This window comes from Mirounga angustirostris, unplaced genomic scaffold (genome assembly GCF_029215605.1).
Source record: "Mirounga angustirostris isolate CCGP_5_RB_7025 unplaced genomic scaffold, mMirAng1.0.hap1 SCAF_16, whole genome shotgun sequence".
In the NCBI taxonomy this organism is placed as follows: domain Eukaryota; kingdom Metazoa; phylum Chordata; class Mammalia; order Carnivora; family Phocidae; genus Mirounga; species Mirounga angustirostris.
In genome coordinates, this window is record NW_026991724.1 from 49793943 (window position 1) to 49816970 (window position 23028).

The 23028-nt window shown below is 54.1% G+C and overlaps 1 long non-coding RNA gene across 1 annotated transcript; it reads left to right on the forward strand.

Annotated features, from left to right (window-relative positions):
• The first annotated feature begins 14350 nt into the window (after positions 1-14350).
• On the forward strand, positions 14351-16426 carry LOC135362900 (uncharacterized). Its single transcript, XR_010408308.1, has 3 exons — positions 14351-14527; positions 14778-14964; positions 16392-16426. It is a non-coding gene; the product is annotated as an uncharacterized LOC135362900 (long non-coding RNA).
• Positions 16427-23028: the final 6602 nt, after the last annotated feature.

The window sequence follows — 23028 nt, forward strand, 5'->3', positions numbered from 1 at the left end:
ATTGTGTCTCCTCCCTCAGACTAGGAGTTTCCAGTGGTCAGGAACAATGTCTCTTCCATCAGCCTGACAATTCCCAGATGTTGAAGACCATATCTTGCCCATCAGACTAGGGACTCCCAGAGTCAGGGGCCATGTCTCCTCCATCAGACTGGGAGCTCCCAGAATCAGGGATCAGGTCTCCTCTATCAGACTGGAAGCTCCCAGAGTTAAAGACCATGTCTCCTCCAATAGACTGGGAGCTCCCAGAGTCAGGGACCATGTCTCCTCCATCAGACTGGGAGCTCCCAGAGTCAAGGACCATGTCTCCTCCATCAGACTGGGAGCTCCCAGAGTCAAGAACCATGTCTCCTCCATCAGACTGGGAGCTCCCAGAGTCAGGAGCCAGGTCTCCTCCATCAGACTGGGAGCTCCCAGAGTCAGGGACCAGGTCTCCTCCATCACACTGGGAGTTCCCAGAGTTAGGGACTGTATCTCCCACATCAGACAGGGAGCTTCCAGAATCAGGGACCAGGTCAACCCCCAACAGACCAGGCATCCCTGCAGGCCCAAGAGGCCATGTCCCTGAGGCAGATTTCATCCCATTAGACCAGGAGCTCTCAGACACTGGGAACTAGGTCATTCTCCAGTCTGGAGTCTCATCTCCCCCATCAGACCAGGTACTTTTGGAAGCCCTGAGTCAGGGATGGCATCTCCCAGCTCAGACGGGAAGCTTCCAGGATCAGGAAATCAATCACTGCCAGGTACCCCCTAGACACCCTCCTTCATCAAACCCTGGTCCCAGGTCAATTCTGAAGGTAGAATGCTCTTTGATGGCAGCCGACCACCCCACCCCACCCCCCACCACAAAGGCTCGGGATTCCTTTTCACCCTGTCTCTCTCCTCACAGTCAACCTCCCTTCCCCGAATGAGGACCAACGCCACCTTCCTGAACCTGAACCTGGCACAGGCTGAGCGTGGGGGCGGGGGGAGCGGGGGAGGCTGGGGGTGGGCAGGGGAGCAGGAGGGGTGGGGGCACTGGGACCTGGTCCTCTATCTCCCTGACAGCCTCTTCCACCCTTTTCCCCCACCCCCTCCTCAGCCCTCGAGTAGCAGCATAGCTGCGGCCGTGGGGACCTCGGAGAGAAGAGCTCTTCACGCCATCCATCTCCCCATCTCCTCCCCCTGGGTGGAGGACCACTCGCTCCCAGTGAGGACGCCGGACTGACCATGGGGCCGTTCTCCTGCTTCCACACTAGAGTTAGAACTGACAGGGCCCTGCTCCTTCCCTGAGTTGCTGGAGAGCCAGAGGCCATAAATGTCCTGGTTAACACATGCGCGTGTCAGCCTCTCCTTCTATGACCGCCAACCCTGCCATTGCCTGGTGGCCACACTCGCCTCCTTCCCTACCCGAGTTTATTCTGAGTTTAGGTGCATGTGTGCACAGGGATACCTAAATGACAATGAGGCAAGTTCCTACTGCTCAGTGTCAGGGCCTCAGGCTCTTCCCACACCTCTCCAGGTTATATCTGATGGTCCTTCTTCCCAGTGGGCCAAAGACTGCTCCTCCCTGAGACACCCAACAGAGCTGGGTTCTATAGGACATGACCCTCCCCTTTACTGCACCTCACTCCACCTGGGCCCTGAAGCAAGACTGCTCATGCCACAACAAGCAATGACCAAATTTCCCATGAAGGGTTCCTTCTATTTAACCAAAGATGCTCCTTTGTGTCCTCCATTGCCCTGGGATTGGCCCCCCCACCCCATGTCTCTCTCAAACATCACCTGCACAACCCTAAAAATATCTCCCTCCTCTTCTAAATGCAAATGGGGTAGTGTGGGGGTGAGGGGTGGAGAGCGGGGGAGTGGGAGCCAGAGAAAGGGTGTCTTCTAACTCCTGTCACTACTAGGACCTGAGCCACAGGCCCCACTCAGCCAGATGTCCCACTGCAGACAGATTCTTGGTGTTGGTCAGAGCAGTGATCACAAACTCGGCTTGGGGTAGAAAGAGACGTTTAGGCAGGGATAGAAAGGCTTAGTAGAGAGATTTCCTAGAAACTTTCAAGACAGCCTTTCTGAGTATGGCCATGTTGAGATGGGATTGTGGGTGGTGAAAGAGCTCCAGAATGAGGGTTATGACTTATGGATTATGACCCACCATTTGCCACGGATTCACTAGACCCTCAGTTTGAACATCAGCAAAAAGGTGTGGGCTTAGGGTAGACTAGAATTTTTCAAACCATTTTATAAGCCTCAGAGCCCTTCAAATGCAAGCTTACATGGCAGGTCAATATATTATTTGAAATAGTAATGCAATAAAAGTAGATATCAAATCAAAAGCTACAGCCCTCTCTCCCCCAAAGTTTATACATAGTTGAAAAAAATTCCCCAAATGTAAATTAAATAAACCTTGCATTACAGAGGCAATTACAATGCAAAATACCAACCGGAATCAAATGCCAGCGAAAACACTAGATATAGAAACCTGTGGGATATGGCCAAAGCCACAGTTGGAGGGGGAATGATAGCCTAAAAGGATTAAATGCAATGAGAATACTAAAAAGAAAAGAGCTTGAAGATGAACAAAATAAGCTTTCCACTCAAGAAACTAGAAAACGTTCACAAAATACACCAAAGGGAAAAAAAGGTAAGGAATGTAAAAAGGTAAAAAGCAGAAATGGATGAAATATAAAACAAAACAGAGTTAGTCAATAAAACCTAAAGCTGCTTCTTTGAAACTGCTGATTGACTAGACAAACTTTTTTTTTTAAGATTTTATTTATTTATTTGAGAGAGAGAGAGAGAGCACATGAGAGGAGGAAGGGTCAGAGGGAGAAGCAGACTCCCTGCTGAGCAGGGAGCCTGATGTGGGACTCGATCCTGGGACTCCAGGATCATGACCTGAGCAGAAGGCAATCGCTTAACCAACTGAGCCACCCAGGCACCCTAGACAAACTTTTTGCAAGTGTGATGAGAGACAGAGAAGACTAATATCTAAATATCTAATATCTAAAATAAAAGAGGGGTTGCCTGGCTGGCTCAGTGGGTAAAGCATGGGACTCTTGATCTCAGGTTATAAGTTCGAGCCCCACATTGGGTGTAGAGATTACTTAAAAATCTTTAAAAAAATAAGTAAGTAAATAAAAGAGAAACTGGTCTGGTTGCAGTTGAAGGGTGGTTCCTGTTTAGATGCACAATAAAAATATGTATCAAGGAAAGAGAATGTGGGATACCTGTGAATAGCTCCCCACTCAACCTCCCTCTCCCGAGATGGCAAGCACGGCCTCTGGTAGAGGCAGCTGAAATTGTCAGGTACTCACTTCCCCAGAAGGCTTTGCAGCTACAGGTGGCCATGTGAACAAAATCTGGCCAATGAAGGAAGGAGAGAGCCGGAAGTCCCGCCCACTGCTTCTGCCCCACCTGAGGGAGGCGCTAGGAGAGCTCCACGGAGTTTGACAGCTATTACCTGAACCAGTGGTCTCCAATATGAGGTTTCCAGGAAGCGCAGATGGATTTGAGCCCGGACTCTTAGCCCCAATATCACCCAGCCCCCAAAATGGGAAATGGCGCCCACATTCTCCCCACCTCCACCAAGTTCACATAAGAGTCAGCGACATATATAGGGTCGGAGCCTAGGTCTATCAGTTAGAATCCCTCTTCAGTGGCAAGTAAAAGACTGGACATAACTCAAGACAAACAGAGAGAGAAGACTAAAATACAGGATGAAGGAGAAACTGTGCAGGCAGATGGGTAAGAGGAGCTTACGTGGATAGAAGACTATTTCTCTCTTACATGAAAAGTGCCCAGAAGCAGATTGTTCAGAACTGGAATCAGGGCTCCATGGTGTCATTAGAGACTCGGCTCCTCCTGTGTTTCCACCCCATCATTCTCAGCTTGGGGTTTCCACTCCCCTGGTCTCCTCGTGGCCCAAAATGGCTGCTCGAGCTGGCTCGTCAGTGTTCCAGGAAGGAAGTGGAAAGAAAGGGACAAAAGGCAAACACAGCCCCACACAGGTTATAGACAGTGCCCCTTTTAAGGAACCTTCCTAAAGTCCCAGCCTACAACGTCCACCTACATCTGATTGGCCGGCGCTTAGTCACATGGCCACCCTAGCTACAGGGGAGGCTGGGACATGTAGTCTTTTGCCTGGGTCTATCGCTGCCCCCAGACGACCTCAGGGTCCCGCTATCAAGAAAGAGAGGAAGAATGGATCCCAAGAAGATCTGGCAGCCTCTACCATGCCAGACCTTGGAAGTCCCACTTCCCCAGCTGGACAAAACGGCCTTTCTCATCTAAGCCCAAAGGGAGATCACCACAGGAGCCAGGGTTTGGGAAAGACAGTGGTTGTGTTCAATTGGGGGTTGCTTTGTGCAATGCAGAATGAGGCCAGTGGGAGGGACGGCAGCTCAGGTTTCTAGGTCGGTGGGATTCCATATCCTCAGGGTGTGGAGGCTCAGATGTCCCCGGGACCAAAGGTCCCCTCCATCTAGGCATCTCTGGGCTCCTGAACTGAGTCCTTCGGGCTGTTCAGTCCCCTTCTGTTCACAGCCCAGGAAAGAACAACAGGAACCACAAAATAAGACTAGCTCCATGAGCATGGATTGTCCTTTTGCATACACGTTCTCAATGCATTTCTACAACGACCCTTTTGAGTCCTCGCTGCCAATTCCTCCATTTTACAGAGGAGGAAACTGAGGCACGGCTTAAAAACCTTGTTCTGGGTCCCACAGTTCCCACGGCTGTTTTGTTCCTCAGCAGGGCAGGCCGGTCAAGGGCACAGGCTCAGAGCCCAGATGGAGCAGAGTTGGCCACTTTTAGCTGTGGGACTTGGGGCACGTTGCCCTCTCCTAGAGTCGTTGAAAAGAGTCACTACAAGTAAAGGATCTAGTGCAGGCAGATGGAAAAGTCAAACATAACGATTTTTCAGACTACTGGGTGGCTCAGTCAGTTAAGCATCCACCTTCGGCTCAAGTCTTGATCTCGGGGTCCTGGGTTCGAGCCCCACGTCGGGGCTCCTTGCTCAGCGGGGAGTCTGCTTCTCCCTCTCCCTCTGCAGCTCCCCCTGCTTGTGCTCTCGTTCACTCTGTCAAATAAATAAATAAAATCTTTTTTTAAAAAAAAGATTTTTCTGTAAGGTCTTCTTCTTGGGGGGCTCCATTAATCCTACTACACAGGTTTGCCTCACTTGATGCAACACGTGATGTTCTTGAAAATTGTAATCACTGAAAATGGTTTCCAAGAAAAAATAATAAATGCGTGGGAGCTTTTAGAATCATGATGTTAATCATCACTGGTTCCGGGGTAACGGGCTCTTAGCACAGACTTTCTGACTTGCTCCTTTGAAACGGGGCCACATTATTATGGGGATGTTTATTAAAAACATACATCCCAGGGGCGCCTGACTGGCACAGTCATTTAAGCATCCGACTCTTGATTTCAGCTCAAGGGGTGATCTCAGGGTCATGAGATCGAGCCCCGCATGGGGCTCCACACTCAGCACAGAGTCTGCTTAGAGTTTCTCTCTCCCTCTCCCTGTGCCCCTCTACCCGCCAAAATAAATAAATAAATAAATCTTTAAAAAAAAAAAATACACATCCCAGGTCCCTGCCTGGCTCCAGGAAATCTGTGTCTCCAGGGAAGAGACATGGAAGCTGAATTTTTTACATAAATAGCCTGGGTGATCTTTGTCAACTGGGAAGTTAAAGGATAGATGCAGGGAGTGTTTGACACCCCCCCCCCCAAAAAAAAGGAAAGAGAGGCACAAAGAGGAGGAGGCAATGTGCCCAAGGCTACTCAGCCAGGAAGGGGCAGGGCCACAAACTGGCCCCGAGGGGGACAGGAACCAGCCCAGGATCACACAGAAGCGGGGGAGGGACAGGAACCGGGTTCACACAAAAGGTTTCAGACTGAAGGCTAAGACTGGGGCTCTCCTCTGCCCCAGGAGGTTGAGAGCTGGTCCCCCTCACCTCCACCCAACAAAGCCACAAAGCCTGGATGGTGCCCGGATGGTGCTCGGGTCCCTGGATTCCACCAGCCTGTGGGTGGGCTCCAGACTCTGACCTGCCTCTGCCCCCAGGCCTCCCCTGTCACCTAAGAGGCCTTTTCTCAAGTAACCTTCTGCAGTGGGGAGGGGTGGGGTGAGGGCAGGAATGACCTTGAGGCCAGAACACACAATGGCCCAGTCGCTGTCTGGAGCCCGGCCAGTGACAGGAAGGAAACCTGCCCTGTTTTTCTCCCTTGGGCTGGAATGTTGATCCAGGATGGAGAGAGAGGAGTGTGAGCAGAGAGAGGAGGAGGGAAGAGAAGGAGGGAGGAGAGGGAGGAGAGATGAAGGAGAAGGAAGAGAAGGAAGAGGAGAAGGGGGTCCTGGCACCAGGGTGCCAAGGCCAGACTTTGGGAACCAAGCAGGGAGTCTGCTCCGCTCCAGCCCAGCCTGACACACAGTGCAGACAGAGTCCAGAGAGGACATCTGAGCACCGTAAGGCTACACAGGACCAGGGCAGCCAAAGGGTGTCCCCATTGCTGCTAACCACAGGCAAGAGCTCCCTGCGTTCCCACAGTGACCTTCAGAAGCAGGTGTCAACCCTCTCATCCCTCAGAAGAGGAAGGCCCCCTCTCAGAGGCCCCCAGAGGTAAGGTCACATTTCTGGATCATCCCCCGTTTTGGATCACAGTCCATATCCTTCGCCTCGCCTCTCACTCCACTCTGGGCACACAGGCCTCCTGGCTACTGTTTGAACAAACCGCACAACTCCTGCCTCAGGGCCTTTGCACTGGCCTTTCCTTCTGCCAAAAATGTTCTTAGCCTAGATACCCGAGTCACTCCATTCAGGTCCCTGCTCAAATATTACCTCCTCACAGGGGCCCCCTGAATACCCAGTGTTGTCTAGCTTTGTCCTTTACAGCATTTATCACACACACACACACACACACACACACACCAACTTTATATTCCATATCTCTTTCTTCACTTGTGCACTGTCTTCTCCACCAGACTGCGAGCTCCACAAGGCAGGGATTTTCTCGCTTTTGTTCACTGCAGTGTGTCTGTCATTTAAATTGGTGTCAAAGAGAGCTGGTTCCTTCTAGAGGCTCCAGGGCATTACTCGGCCTACCACAGGGTGGGACCTGAAAGCTCAGAGGAGCCGGGTAGAAAGTTGGCAGGGAAAAGCATTTCAGGCAGAGGGCACAGAATGTGCAAAGCCTGGGAGGCAGGAAACCAGGTTCAAGGCCACTATGGCTGGAGTGGTCGTGGGCCACCGTGAGGACTTTGGCTGTCCCCTTGAGTGGGAGCCATGGAGTGGGGGGAGTGGGCGGTGCTGGACAGGCTCCGTCTCAGGTTCTAACAGGATCCCTCTGGCCACACAGTGGAAGAGATATAAGAGCAGGGAGCCCGGTGAGGAGGCGACAGCAGTGGAGACAGGAGGAGTGGCAGCTGGGCAGGGGAGGGGTGGGGAGGCCATGCAGATGGGGATAGAACAGATTTTGAAGGTGGAGCCGACAACATTTGCTGATAGACAGGACACGGTGGAGGGAAAAAAGGAATCAAGGGGTCTCCAAGCTTTGGGCCTGAGCTGGTGCAGGATGGAGGCTGGAAGGAAGGCTTGGGGTGTTTGAGAGGCCAGTGAACTGGGAAGCGGCCCCGACCCGAAGGCACACGGGCTCCAGGAGGGAAGTTGGCACCAGTTGTGGACTGTGGTTTTCACCCACCTCGAGGGGCCCCTTATCCTCTCCCCCAACTTCCCCTCCCGCCGGGTGGAGCTGGCCTTGTTTGTTTCCCTCTCCGTCATCCGTTTTATGATGGGGAAGGCTGGTTTTCCCCTAACCCAGCAGGTACCTCTTCCCTCTGCCTGTCCCTGGCCCTCCCGCCTCGGGAAGCCCCGCGCCGGCCTCCTGAAATGTCCCTGCAGGACAGGGCCCCTGCCACCCCGTTCATCCAGCCAGATGGGACCCAAAAGGGGAAGTGGGTCACCCCTAGTCACCCGGCCTGTGGTCAACTCCGGCCTTCGGGGTCTCGTCTCCGCGGTGCCCCACCGCAGCCCTGGGAGGCCGCGGGGAGGAACCAGCAATTCTTTCCACAATTCACATGGGAAAACTGGGGCTCCGAGGGAGGCCTGAGCTCACCCAAGACACTCCACGAACAGGGGAGGCGGAATCGAACCCAGCTCCCCGACAGCAGGACGGCTCTGTCCTGAGCTCTGGGGAGAAGGCAAGGGGTAAAGAGAACCCAGCCCTGTCCTGCCAGCATGCAGCAGGGGTCCAGACTTGTCACAGACGATGACAATGCAGCATTGGTCAGGGCTGAGGTGGCGGAGCCCAGGAGACTGGGTCGGGGAATGCCTGACCCAGCCAGGGCTCATGGAGGGCTTCCAGGAGGAGGTGACCTAGAGAGTGAGCAGGATTAACAGGTGCTAAATGTTCCAAGGAGAGGGAACAGCACAGGCAAAGGCCCAGGATTGAGAGGGAACCTTGGGGGCTTCTCAATGACGGTGTCCCTCTGCTGACCAAACTCCCCTGTGACTATGCGGGCAAACTCTTCAGCCTGGCTTCATTCATTCAAACAAACATTCCCTGGGGCAAGTAGTCAGTGTCAGGCCCCCATGGAGACACAGCAGTGACTCCCACTGCCCCTCAGACTGTGATCCTAACCTGGGGCATCCGGGAGGGGCTCCTGCAGGAGGAGGCTTCTACTCCAGACCTCACAGGAGGGAGGCTGGGAAAGAGGCAGGGAAGGGTGTTCGGAGCCGAGGGAACAGGCCTGACGGTAAGTTCCGAGGAGGACAAGCCGCTCGTGGTTCAGCTGAAGCACAGGGTGGTTTGGGAGAGGCTAGAGAGGCCACCCCTTGTGGTCTGTGGGTGGGTTTCCTTCCAAGGCACTGGAGCCATGGAAAAGTTGTGAGCAGGGCGACAGGCAAAAAGGTAGACTTGTAAGTCAGAAAGACCTCCCCAGCTTCCACGTGGAGGGTGAACAGAGGGAAGCCACAGAATCACAGGTGGGGTTTTGCAGTGGGGAGGAGACTGCCACCCGGGTCCGTGGGATGGGATCCAGGACTTGGGAGGGGGGCACAGCGGTCCTGCAGCTGGGGATGGGATGCCTGGCCCACAGCCACCCCTAGGTGGCGCCAGCACACCACTACGCTGGGTCTGAGCCCGCAAAGGGCCCTCAGGCCCAGAGCCCAGCACAACCGCCCCTGGGTCAGGGGAGCAAGTCTCGCACGCCCCTTGCCTCCCGGTGTGTGGGTCCGGGCTCCCTCCTGAGCCGGGGCTTGCGAACAGTAAGATTGCAAGCACAGAGGCCGCTCAGACCCCAGGGCTCCAGGGTAGAGCTAGCTGAGCCGCACACGTGTTCTGTCATCTCCCTGGAAGCTGAGACCCTAGCACCTTGCCTTCCCTTCGGGACAGGAGGATTTTGACCCCTCCCATAAGACTGGGGTTGACCTGTCTCCTCCGCCTGATTAGAAACTCATCGTCTCACACATCAGAATGGGGCCTCCTTACTTCCCCCCAACCGACTAGAAATCCAGACTAGATACTTGCTCGTCCAGGGAAATGGGATTTATCTTCTCTATCCTGTTTGGGAAATTCCGCCTCCCTCATCAGACTTGCTGAGGGCTCCTGATGCCCCCAATCAGCTGGGTCTCCTTGTTTCCCCGCATCCGAGGGAGGACATCTTTGTCTCCTGGTTAGACCAAAGGGGAAGACTCTTCTGCCCTTGCAGAGCTTTGTGGGGCCTTCTATCCATGGAAGGAATCGAGCCCGATTTACGGAGAGGGAAACTGAGGCACAAAGTGGCAAAGCAGCACGGCCCCATCGAGCTGCAGATGCGCTCTTTCTCCCTTTCCCCCCTTCCCCACACTTGCCCTCCGCCCTCCCTGCGCCCTGGGTAACTCCCCTGGCACTGGGAGTAGGGGAATTTTGCCTGCTGGCCTCTGTGCTTGCTTGCCTTTATCAGCAGCACCCGCTGGCCCCGGGATAAAGTCCAGAGCTGGGCTTGGGGCTTAGGGCAGGCAGGGAGGGAGGGAGGGAGGGGTGGAGGCCTAACCGGCGGGGGGGTGGGGGGGGACTCCCCAGAAGGACAAGCCTTCACAGCTGGGGAGGGTAGGGGATGGGCTGGGAGGGTAAGGGAAGGGTGAGGTGGCACCCATGTCCCTGCAGGTGGTGGTGGGGTGGGGTTCGAATCTCCCCACCCCAGTTGCTGACTGTGTGGCCTTGGAACAGGGACTTTGCAGCCTCTCCCGGCCTCAGTTTCCCCAGCTGTGAAAAGGGTATGATACTTCTCTGGGTGGGTGTGAAGACTGTCTGAGTTCATGCAAAAGAAATCCTAGGGACAGTGGCTGATCGTGGCCCCTCCATCCCCCCTTTCCCCAGAAGGTTTCCTCCTAAATTTCTGGAATTGACTCTCTTTACCCCCACCTACTCTCCCAACCCAAGCCACCTGCACGGCTGGTCTCGCTGCACAGCCAGAGAGGTCTTCCCAAAATTCAACCCTATCCCAGCTCAGAACCTGCTATGGCTCCCCAGTGCCCTCAGAACACTGGTGCTATTCCAAGGGCACAGGCCTACTAGGCGCTGTGTGACCTGACCACCATTCGCCTCCACCCTCCTTTCTGTCTTTCTAAGAGATCCTTGTGCTCTCTACTCTTTCCAACATTTCCCCCTCACTTCAGGTCCCTGCTAAAACATCACGGCTCCAGGAATGTCATCCCTGATCTCCACAAACCAGGCCTGCTTTCCCCCCCGTCCTCGTTCTCTGTGCCCCGCCACACTAGCTCCCACCATGGTAGAAGGAACATGTATTGTGGTGCCACCTTCAAAATAGCCTCTAAATCCTGCCACTTCTCCCCATCTCAGCTGCCTGACCCCCCACCCAGCCCAGCCCAGCCACCCCCACCTGTAGCCTGGACCATTACAGTCCCCTCACTGGGCTCCCTGCCTCCATCCTTGCCCCCCACAGGCAGCCAGAGGGACCCTGTTAAAGCCAAAGTCAGGCCACATCCCTGCCCTGCTCAGAACCCTCCATGGCTCCCATCTCCCTCTGAGCAAAAGCTAAAGTCCTTGCAGTGGCCCACCCGATCTGCTCAACACACACCCCCGCATCTCCCTAAGCTCACCTTCACTCCCCCCCAGCTCACCCTGCCCCAGCCACACTGTCCTCGGACAGCCAGGGGGAACTGCCTCAGGGCCTCCGCACTTGCTGTTCCCTTGGTCTAGGACACTCTTCCCCCAGACGTCCATGGCTCCTCTCACCTCCTTCACGTTTTTGCCCAAATATCACTCCTTATAGGGTCCTCCCTTGGCCACTCAATTTAAAAAACATTTTTTAAAGAGGGGGGGTCAGGCGGAAAGGGAGAGAGAATCTCAGGCAGACTCCCCGCTGAGCATGGAGCCCAATGAGGGGCTCGGGGCTCGATCTCATGACCCTGACGTCATGACCTGAGCCGAAATCAAGAGTCAGACGCTCAACAGACTGAGCCACCCGGGTGCCCCCAAAACATGCTTTAAAACACTCCCCACCCCAGTCCCTCGCCAGCTTTATTTTTCCCCACAGCAAATAGCTAACACTGTCTATACGTTCCTTGTCTTATTGACCATCTGTCTCAGGGACCGGACTCTGACTCCCCGAGGGCCGGAAGCTGATCCGTTCGCCACCAGAACAGGGCCTGAAATACCTGTTGGCACAGCAAGTGGCTTGTGTTGGTATGTGTTTATTTCGAAGAGGTCAGACACTCACAAGTTTCAAAATCCAAAAAGTACAAAATGGAAGTCACCATGAACCGGGGGGCCCCTCCCGCCCCAGCCCTGGTCCCCACTCCCGGTCTGTTTCATTCCAAAGATTGTGCACCAACAAGAACATCTAGGCTTACATTTCTTCCCCCCACTCCCACCCTGTTTATGCCAATGGGACACACTTGGAGCCTGCCCTGCATTTTTTTTCTCCAGCAGCATATCTGGAAGATTCCACTGCTCAGCCCAGGAAGCGCCTTTATTTATTTTATTTTATTTTTATTTTTTATTTATTTTATTATTTATTTTATTTTATTTTTTATTTTTGCAAGCAGCTGCATGGATGGTGGCCGCAGTGGACGGAGCTTTTGTCACAATTATTATTTATCAAGAGTGGCGCACCTGGGCGGCTCAGTCGGTTAAGCATCTGCCTTGGGCTCAGGTCATGATCCCGGGGTCCTGAGATCGAGTCCCGCATCGGGCTCCCCGCTCAGCAGGGAGTCTACTTCTCCCTCTCCTGCTCCCCCTGCTTGTGCTCTCGCTCTCTCAAATAAATAATAACTAAAATCTTTAAAAAGAGAGAGCGATTGCGAGAGAGTGGCGCGGCTCGGCGGCCAGGAGCTCAGATCCATGTCACAGACCCCGACTCACGTCACAGCTCGGCCACCAGCACCCCTTGCATACTGCTGGCAGGAGCGCAACCCAGAGGAGCCACCTTGGAAGACGGTTTGCCAATTTCCCCTGAGGTGAAACATACACTTCCCATATGACCCAGCAATTTCATTCCCGGGTATTTACACAAGAGAAATAAGAACCTATGGTCACCCAAAAACCTGTATGCACATGTTTATAGCAGCTCTCTTCGTAATCACCAATAACTGGAAACAACCCAAATGTCCTTCAGCCAGTGGGTAAATGAGCAAACTGCGGTCCGCCCACGCAGCGGAATTCCAAGTGACAGTGAGAATCAGCCGGTTACCGACACACACGCGACCACACACATGAATCTCGGATGCACGGAGCGCAGTCAAAGCATCAAGGCTCCAAAGGCAACGTTATTCCACGAATAAGACATTCTGGAAAAGGCCAAATGGTAGGGACGGAGAACAGATCACTGGCGGCTTGCCAGAGGGGGCACGGGAAAAGGTGCAACCACAGAAGACCAGCAGGAGGGGATTTTGGGGGGTGATAGAAATCATTTGCAATGGGATTCTGGTGCTAGCTACGCAGATGCGTGCACGCAGCAAGGCTGATAGAACAGTCCACCTGAAAAAGTGAATTTTGCTACATGCAAATTTTAAATAATTTTTTATTTGCCAGAGACAGAGAGAGAGAGACAGAGCACAAGCAGGGGGAGTGGCAGGGAGAGGGAGAAGCAGACACCCCGCTGAGCAAGGAGCCCCATGCGGGGCTCTAGCCCAGGACCCCGGGATCATGACCTGAGCTGAAGGCAGACGCTTAACCGAGTGAGTCACCCAAGCATCCCAAATTTTTTAATAATATTTTAAAGGCCACATACTGTATGATTCCATTCCTATGACATTCTAGAAAAGCAAAACTATAGAGATTAAAAAAAAAAAAATCAGTGGCTGCCAGAGACTGGGAAATCCAGGGAGGGTTCTACTGCAAAGGAACACTGGGGTAGTTTTGGGGTGATGGAAATGTTCTGTATCTGGCTTGTGATATGATGACAGGACTATAAACTTTTATCAGAACTCATCCAACGGTACACACTTAAAATGGGTGCGTTTTATTGTATGTAAATGATACGTCAATAAAGTTGATTTTTTTAAATAAAGTTGATTTTTGAGAGCTTATCTCCCCTTGCCCTTCCCTGGCTGTGTGAGCTTAGGCAAAGCCCCTAACCTCTCTGTGCCTCAAGTGAAGGAGGAGGGAGACGGAGCGGGGGAGAGAATCGAATTCAGGGGGGGAGTTGAGGTCTCAGATCTCACCCGTGGGTACACAGGTACACGCCAGAAACATTTATAAACGAAACAGAAGGTCTTTGTGAGCCTTTGGGGTAGAACACGGACCTGAGCTGGTGACCTGGACGGCTCCTGTGTCTCAGGAGGGCGGGTCCTGGACTGAGCTCTGTCAGGTCTTACCCGAGTCCCTTTGAACCACTGGGCACTCCTTGGTTGACCTAAAAAAGCCAGTGGAGCCGTCCCTGGGTCCCAGAGGGACGGTATCAAGGGCACAATTCAGAGCATTGTAAGATCGCCTTTTTCAATCTGCAGATGGGGCTGACACACCCATTCCCTGAGGTCTCAGCTGCTTGGGGCAGTGTTTGTGGGTACATACAGCCCGAGCCGCGGGGGGCCTGTCCTCACAGCCTCACACACTGGGGAGACTGGGCTGCTCCCCAGACAGGGACGGGACATTCCAGAACAGTTGGGGCTGCAGTAGGAGAACCCAGGGAGGGCACCCAACCCAGCCTGTGGAGAGAAATCAGGGAGAGCTCCCCGGAGGAGAGGCTGCTGGAGTTAAGGTCCCTGCTATGGAACCCCTACCGCGTGCCCTGGGTCGGATCTCAGAGGAAGAGGCGTATTTTTTGGCTGCTGTGGAAAGGGCGCGTGTGGGCAGGAGGGTGGGGGGGAGAGGCCGCTATTGAAAGCAGGGGTGTAGGTGGGGACAGAGCGGGAGATAAGGCGGGAGGAAAACGGTGCCTGGTGCAGGGGCGGCCTCCCTGGCAGGAGCCTGGACTTTCGCTGAGGCCCAGGTGGGAGTAGCTTCTCCAGGATCCACCCACACATGCTGGGAGGACGGGTGAGGGGGGGCAGTGGAAATGAGAAGTGGTGGACACAGCCTGCATGGAGAATGCGAGCAAGTAAGCCTTGTCCTCAGGCCTACCCCAGGCCCTTCCCACCCGGAGTCAGGGGGCCTTTGCCCCTGGAGCTTCCCGGGTTCCAAGACTTTAAGACAGTGTGTCAGAGATTTGCCAAGAATGCATTTCTATCATTCTTTAGTTCCTAAGCCTCTCTGATCTGATCCTTCTTCGTTCTTAAAACTCCACTGGTCTTTGCTCCTCACGTTCCCCAACTGCAAGCTTCTCTGAGCCTTTGATCCTTTGATTCTAGGATTCATTCATTCGCTTCGAAACTATTTATGGAGCCTCTCTGCTGTTGTCTGGGCTGAGGATATGGAAAAGAACAAAATGGATAAGATTCCTGCCTTAGGGGAAACGACACTTACTGAGCGCTCGCCATGTGCCAGGCCCCATTCTAGGAGCACACGTGTAACTTGTTTAATCCTTCAGCCAACGAGGTGAGTGAGAGACCCCTACCATCCCCATTACATGAATGAGGAAACCAGCCACAGGACTCCGGAATGCCTTGTTCCAGAAAGGCTGGGACTCCAGAATTCTTTACCCTTAAGATTTTAGGGTTTTAGAATTTTTTTTAAAGACTTTATCTATTTATTTGAGAGAGAGAGAGATCACAAGCGGGGGCGGGGGGTGGGGAGGGAGAAGCAGGCTGCCCGCCGAGCAGGGAGCCTGATGCAGGACATGATCCCAGGACCCCAGGACCATGACCTGAGCCAAAGGCAGACACTTAACCAACTGAGCCACCCAGGTGCCCAGGGTTCTAGAATTTTTTGGCATAAAGATTCTGTTGAGCTTGGATTCAAGTAGACAATGGACACAGGAAAAGGTACTCAACCTTGATGTTGAGCCAGGAATTGCAAATTAGAACCACCCTGAGACGCTTACACACACACACACACGCACGCACGCACACACACACACATGCATACATGCAATGTGACTCATATTTTAAAAGTCTGGCCAGAACTAGAGCTGGCAAGGAGATAGGGCAAGTAGAACCCGCAGCAGACATGGGAAATGGGAGTAAAAATTGGTGCAGTGGGGACACCTGGGTGGCTCAGTCGGCTAAGCATCTGCCTTCGGCCCAGGTCATGATCCCAGGGTCCAGGGATCGAGTCCTGCGTTGGGCTTCTTCCTCAGCAGGGAGCCTGCTTCTCCCTCTCCCACTCCCCCTGCTTGTGCTCTCTCTCTCTGACAAATAAATAAATAAATCTTAAAAAAAATTGGTGCAATCACATGGGAAAACTGTCTGGCCATATCTTGCCCTGCTGGACATAGACCCATCATCTGCCCCATCCTATGACAACTCCGCTCTCGGGGAATGCAGAAAAACGGGTGCTCCCTGGCACCAGGAGATACACACATCCTTGTCAAAAGAGTCACTCACGGGGGCGCCTGGGTGGCTCAGATGGTTAAGCGTCTGCCTTTGGCTCAGGTCATGATCTCAGGGTCCTGGAATTGAGGCCCACATCGGGCTCCCTGCTAGGCGGGGAGCCTGCTTCTCCCTCTGCCTCTGCCTCTCTCTCTCTCTCTCTCTGACTCTCATGAATAAATGAATAAAACATTAAAAAAAAAAGCCACTCACATGTCAAAATCACACACATGCCCGTCAATAGAAGAATGCATTAACAAACTGTGGTATATCGTGCAAGAAAAATAGGACACAGCCATGCACACGAGGGCACTCCCATGGACACAAGAATCTGCACATACCTCACAGGGATACCACTGAATGCAAGGAGTCACGTCTTGCACTGTAAGATCCCTTTATTAAAAACGCAAAACTGTAGCGGTCAGGTGTATATTCATAGGCAGCAAAAGTATTTTATTTTATTTTTTTAAAAGATTTTATTTATTTATTTGACAGAGAAAGACACAGCGAGAGAGGGAACACAAACGGGGGGAGTGGGAGAGGGAGAAGCAGACTCCCTGCCGAGCAGGGAGCCCGATGCGGGACTCGATCAAGGGACTCGATCAAGGGACTCCAGGATCATGACCTGAGCCGAAGGCAGTCGCTTAACCAACGCGGGACTCGATCCGGGGACTCCAGGATCATGACCTGAGCCGAAGGCAGTCGCTTAACCAACTGAGCCACCCAGGCGCCCCTAGCAAAAGTATTTTAAAAAGCCATAAAACCATAAAAGAATATATGGGTTACTTTGAGGGGAGGGCAAGTGTTGTGATTTGGAAGAGGCACAAAGGGGCTTCTGAGGAACCGGCAAAACCATTTCTGACTACAACTAGCTGTTCCCTTCATAATAGGTCATGAAATGGGGCATTATTATTTTATGCAATGCCCCCCTTATATTTCATCATTTAAAAATACATATATTTTTTTAATCCCGCAATTCCACATCTCTCTGGTCCTCAGATGACTTGGTTCTCCAAGGGGGCAAAATTCCTGAACCCGGAGGCAGGAGGGGGGCAGCTAGAAGCCACAAGAGGAGAACTGGGATCTGAAACACACAATACGATCTGATTTTCCCAGAAGTGAGCAAATGTACTGTGACGACGTGTAACCACAGGAGGCCAAAGTGACAAGTTCCGAGGTGGGTGATGTCCAAAGTAGACACCACAAGCCAACCGTCGCCTCCCACCCGCTCCTGCAGGGCACGGCCATAGGGGCTCCCCTTTTTTCAGTCTCCCACCAGCCAGCCCAGGGCTAGGTGCCCCGTGGGCACATCCTCACCAATGTGTGGTGCCAGCCGCACGCTTTTCAGATGTGCAAACAGCTTGCCCGGGGGGTGCGGAGCTGAGAGGCAGCCATGCTAGGGTTTGCTCCCGGCTGGTGACCCCGTGCCACAAAGTGAGGGGCTGGAGACACACACCCCCAGTCCTCACTCTCCCCGGAAGGTGTTGGAGGGTGGGGGTGGCCCCCACTGGGGCGGACGATGGCTGGGGACAGGGGAGGTGAGTCTGCCGTGGCCCAGGCTCAAATGAGGAAGAGCCTAGCATGACCTCGGTTTTCCCAGGAGCCCAGGGAACTTTTGCATCTGTATTTTTAGGCCCTGGTGGCCGCAGGGATGGTTGTGGCCTCAGACTGTGGGAGATGCCGACTTCCAGGAAAAAGGCTGGCTTTTCAGGAAGGGTGCTGTCCCTTCCTATGGGATGGGCTCCGTGCTCTACCCCGGGGAGTGGGATTGGAAAGGCGGGGGATGCTCCGAGTTCCTTGGGGGAGGCTTGCCCCATCTCAGGGAGTGGCTAGGTTGGTGGGAGACAGAGATACTTCCCCAACTCAAGTCTCTAGAAGCAAGCACTAATCTGATGGAGGAGGCAGGCAACAGCTCCCTCCCGGGCAATTCCTACCTCGTTTTAAATACTGGGGACAAGATTAATCTCACTCTCCCAGTGCTCCTGGTACACCGGCCGATTCAAGCTACGCAACTCAGTGAGATAGTCTGATGGAGGAGGCAGGAGGCAGACTCACTCTCAGGGAATTTTAGTATGATGGTGGAGGCGTGCCCACTTTCTCCTTGAAGCTCTAATCTAATACTCATCTGAATGTCCCCTGGAAGGGGGCAAAATGGCTCCCCTCAATTGAGAACCACTGTCCCGGGCAGATGAGGGAAACATGCCGCCTCATTTCCAAGGAACTCCCAGTCTAATGAGAGACATCCCCCAGGCACCCAGCCAGAGAGAGTTCTGGGTCCGATAGGAGAGGCACCACTCACTCTCAGAGATATCTAATCTGAAGAGATGTCACACCCTTCTTGTCAGGGGGATCCTAATCTGGTGGAGGAGAAAGAATGCAACTCAAACGCACCAGGAACTCCTACACCGGTGGGGAACATGTCCCCCACCTCGGGGACCTCCCAGTCTGATGGTGGAGGTCTTTCTCCCATCCTTGGCAAGCTCTAGTTTGATGAAGGAGGCAGCCTTCTTTCTTGTACATTCGCCCTCCTCCCTTGCCCACTGAATGAGGGTTCCCCCTCCCCAACTCTGGGGTGTATCCTAGAATCAGGGAGCTTCTGCGGGAGGACACCACGGTTTCCCAGCCCTGGGACTTCCCTTCATTGGTCAGCCCAAAACCAGGGCGCCACGGGGGTCAGACATGCCTGCCCTGCAGCTCACCTACCCGCCCCCCAACGCCCCCCCCCCAGCTCAGCCACTTAAGGCAATCACAGTAATGGGACATCACCCGGCTCTTTTTTTTTTTTTAAGATTTTATTTATCTATTTGACAGAGAGAGACACAGCCAGAGAGGGAACACAAGCAGGGGGAGTGGGAGAGGGAGAAGCAGACTCCCCGCAGAGCAGGGTGCCTGATGCGGGACTCGATCCCAGGACCCTGGGATCATGACCTGAGCTGAAGGCAGACGCTTAACGACTGAGCCACCCAGACTCGTGAGCTTCCTGTGTCCCAGCCTTGTTCGGGGCTTTTCCACCCCTGACCCCGCCAGTGCCCTATTCTGGGAAGGACAGGGTCCACCCCCACCTTCCAGACCAGGCTCAGAGAGCACGGACTGGCCGGAGGCCACCTAGCCGGAAACTGGTAGAGTGGAAGGGAGACCCAGATTTGTCTCCGTTCCGATGGATGAGTAGGACGCATCTGTGCCAGGTAAGCGCACCAAAGGCTTTCCTGCTGACTCACAGGAGCCTCCCAGCCATCACGTTACTCTTCTCCTGACTCAGAGGGGGAAACTGAGTCTCAGCGAGATCAGATGCTGCTCTGAAGCCACCCAGACAGAGACAATACCCGCCCTCAGATTGTCTGACTCCCACGGGCTGTCCTCGCGGATCCGGTCCTCCAGAAAGCAGACGCTTAGAGGCAGGAGGGCAAAAAGTTAGGGAGAGCCATCCATGAGGAAGGGAAATGGGGAGGCAGGATTGGGTGGGGGGAAGGAACCATCAGGCCACCACGTCAGCCCAAGGAAGAGCCCCTGCAGCAGACTGCCCATTAGAGGAACCCCACAGTAGGCAGAAATGGCCAGAACCCCCTACCTCACCTGGCTCTGTCAATGGCCAGAGGCTGCCCGGGAGATCGTGTCCCCGACTGGCAAGCCGAGGCTGAACTTGAAGGAGCCAACTGTGGGAGGCTGTCAGCCAGCCATCTGCACGCCTGCCACAAGTCTTTTCTTGAAGGGGGATCCAAGCAGCGTGCTTCTGTGGCAGCCCCTCCCATACCTATATTAATAATAGCAATCATGGAAAAATGATACCTTCCATTTACTGAGAACTTAGCTCCTTGCCCACTTGAGCTGATGTGCGTTAACTCCTGTGACCCTCACAACAACCCCGTGAGGATTCACTGCTTTGTCCCCGTTTTATAGATAAGGAAACTGAGGCTCAGAGAGGGTAAGTCACTTGTCTAGGGTCACACAGCTGGTAAGTGGCAGAGCTGGTATTCGAACCCGGTTAGACAGTGAGCCCCCCATTGACAGATGAGGACGCTGAGGCCCAACATGACACTGCCTACTATCTGTCTACCATCACCTCCCCGGAACCCCTGAGACCTTCCCCAAACTGCCCCCCCCAACCCAGGGCAGATGCCAATATCCCCAGATCTCTCCCACCCCATCACCTTTGTCTGATCAAGGCAGTGCATGGGGCAGAGGGTGTCTAGTCTCAAAGCCTGAGGAGAGATGTTGCAATCCTCTGACTCAGCATCGTGCGTGCAGACCCAGCAAGAGGGAGAAAGGGGAAGATTAAGTCTTGGCCAAGGCCCCAGATGGGCTGATCCTGCTTGGTGCCAGGGATTCCAGAAGCTGCCAAGGCCCCAGGGTGGGGAGGAACCAGGAGGTACAGGGCAGGCTGCAGGAAGCTGGCCGGCATTCGCCCCTGGGGGTGGGGAAGGGGCAGCCTCTGGGAGCGGAGCTCTCTGCAGACCCAAAGCTGTGTGTGACCTTGGGCAGGGCCCTCCGGCTCCAGGCTCGCATCTGTTTTCCTCTGCCTTTGTAAATTCGCTCGCTCTCCCCAAACCTCTCTTAAATGGAAATCTATACCTTCCTGCTGCACTGTGACCTTCCATCAGCTTGACCTCCCTCCCCTGTGCATGGAGGCAGGAGAAGAGCCTGCAGAGAGACCATAGTCCCTGCAAACCTCTGACCACAACTTTGCCTTTCTGGGTCTGAGTTTCCCCTTCTACACCCTTCCCACCCAGGGAGGGAGGGTGGGGTCTGGAGTTAGAGAGGAGAGGTCTCTAACTGCGGTCTCTCCAGATGGCACCCCTCCCAGGTCAGTGGGTGCAGCAATCAGGGCATTGGGGATACAGAGACCTGGCGGAAAAATCTCGATCCTCCCTCCAATCCGTCCCTTGCCCTATGACCCTGGGGCAGTGACTTCCCTCCTCCGTGCTTGCTTCTTTCTCTGTAAAATGGGGCTTTTGGTTGGATTTCCTCACAGGGTGTCTAGAGGATTGAGTGGGCCAGTTCCTAGTGGGAGCTCAGCCCAGAGTGAATGGGCCCATCTTGTCTCACCTCTGGATGGAGAAGGGTGACAAGGAAGGCCTGGCCTGAGGAGCTAGGCAGGCAGTATGGAGACAAGAACAGACATCATGCATTCCGTCATTTCTTCTGCACACCTGGTCTCAGTCGGCTCAGCAATCCTGTGAGGCAGGAGCTGTTATTATACCCAACTATAAAGTCACAACAAAGGCACAGAGAGGGAAAGCCACGTATCCAAGGTCACACAGCTCTCACATGGCAGAGCACGGTCCCAGACCCATGTCTCCAAGCCCCGCAGGGGGACATCCTAATTTCCTCAGTGAAGTGGGTCCAGCTGTTGAGACTCTGTGATTAATTTTTTTTTAAAGATTTTATTTATTTATTTGACAGAGAAAGACACAGCGAGAGAGGGAACACAAGCAGGGGGAGTGGGAGAGGGAGAAGCAGACTCCCCGCCGAGCAGGGAGCCCGATGCGGGACTCGATCCAGGGACTCCAGGATCGTGACCTGAGCCGAAGGCAGTCGCTTAACCAACTGAGCCACCCAGGCGCCCCGAGACTCTGTGATTAATTGATAATAATTATCACGGTTCCTGTGGTTATAATAAGACAAGTCATAATTGTAGCCACATTGCATCCAGCGCTTCCTATACATCAGGCTGGGCAGAGTGGAAGCAGTCATTTCTTGATTTAGTCTGTTTTATGGTAAGGAAGCCACGGTTCCATGAGGTTAAGTAAGTGCGTGGAAGTCACACAGCTGATGAAGGCAGAAGACAGGACTTGCACTCAGGCCTCAGCTGGGAGCAAAAATTGGGGCAGAAAAAGGCCCAGGAATTAAGCTGATGGGAACCTAGGGTCTGACAAGCACCACCCTCCCCTCCGGAAGGCCCCCAAGAGCTAGGAAGCTGCCCCAGGCCCACAGCCTTCTAGCTGAGCCTTGAACAGGTACAGCCTTGGTCCTTCCTTCCCCCAGGAGGATGCAGGGGAGGATGAGGAGGGAAGAAGCAGTAGGAAGCTGGAAAAGATTTGGACAGATACAAAGGGCGGCCGGCAGGAGACAAAGTGGTTAGACACAATGTAGGACTTCCGGGCCCTCTCTGGGAAGTTTCTGGGACTCATCCAGGGGCTGCCCCTGCCAGCAGGGGGCCTCCAGAGCTCAAGCCCAGAGAGGGGAGACCCTAGTTCTCCCCGCCTGGGGCACAGGGAGCCAGGGGGGAAAGGAGGGGGCAGCCATCCTGGTTCCGCATCCTCCATTCCCGACACTGGAGGGAGGCGGTTGTGGGAGCTGGGACTTTCCTGAGCAGTAGAAGATTCTGGGAAATTAGACAGCTGTGGGGTGGGGCTGACTCCAGGCCTCCCTTCCCTTCCCTTCCCTGGGTCCCTGCTTGGTCTCAAGCACGCCTCTCTTCCCTCTGCCCCAAGGAGGCCCTCTTCTAACTGCTCCTCCTCCCTCAGACCATGCTTTCCATCCTCAGACCCTCAGGTCTCCCCCCCCCCCTCAAATCTCCTCTTCCCTCAGAACTCCCCCCCCACCCCCAGCTCTCCCCTCCTCCCTCAGAGCTGCTCTCCCCCCTTGGTCCTCCTCAGACTTCCTTAGACAGTGCGCCCTCCTTCAGACCTCCTTCCCCTCTCTCAGGCCCTCCTCCCTCAGACATTCATCCTCTCCCTCAGCCCCTCACCTCCTCCCTCAGACCTTTTCTCTCTCCCTTCTCCCCCTCCCTTAGACCATTTACCTCTCTCAGACCTGTCTTCCACCTTCAGGGCCTCCTCCCTCAGACTTTTATCCCTCATCCATCCTCAGACTAAGAACCCCCAGCGCGCGCTCTCTCTCTCTCTCAGCCCTTCCAAACCCTCTCTGGGCCAAGTGCAGACACACCACCCCCCAACCAGTCCAGCCTAGGCCCACCTGCTACAGGAAGACAGGGAGTACGAGGAACTTGGGTGTCCTTCCAACCCTACCTCCTAGGGTACGAGGAACTTGGGTGTCCTTCCAACCCTACCTCCTAGGGTCACCACCTTGACAAGCCCCGCCCCTCTGAGGCTCAGCTTCCCCTTTTGTGCAGCGGGGTAGCGCTCCAGATAGGACCTGTCCACTGTCTGAGCGTCCCCTCAGGCGAGGTCTG